Below are 583 nucleotides of genomic sequence, written 5' to 3'. Positions count from 1 at the left end.
TAAAGTTGAAACAAAATCTACCATAAATAAAGTTGGATTTTGGAAGTAGGTAGAGCTAGTTATATGCATAGAAGAAAGGAACAGTCACCTACTTAGGGGAATTTGAGAGACATCAAAAAATTCAACACTTTTCTATCTATAATACAAATCACTCTACTAAAGGGAGCATTTGTCATTTCTATCAGGTTACTGTTAATAAGCAAAAGCTTAACCTAAGTAGAAAACCTTAGAAGTCAGTAGAACATCAAAATATTTACTAATCCATTTACTGATTTGGCAAATATTTTTAATGCCTACCATTCTAGGGTCAAGGAGTAAAGAGGTGAATAGAATACAGTCTCTATTCTCATGGAATTTACTAGTGACCGTAAACAAATATATCATGTGTCAGTGGGTGATGGGTAAAATGAAGAAAAACAAACAGGTTAAGGATGATAATGATGGTGTTGGGGGGAGTACAATTTCATACTGGATGGTTAAAGAAGGCTTCTCAGAAAGGAGACACTGGAGACTTGAAGAAGGTGAGGAATGAGCCATGTAAATATATCTGACAAAAAAAGATCCAGGCAGGGAACAACAATGC

Source organism: Pongo pygmaeus, chromosome 1 (assembly GCF_028885625.2).
Source record: "Pongo pygmaeus isolate AG05252 chromosome 1, NHGRI_mPonPyg2-v2.0_pri, whole genome shotgun sequence".
NCBI lineage: Eukaryota > Metazoa > Chordata > Mammalia > Primates > Hominidae > Pongo > Pongo pygmaeus.
The sequence above is the reverse complement of the archived record's forward strand: the minus strand, read 5'-3'. Positions refer to the sequence as shown.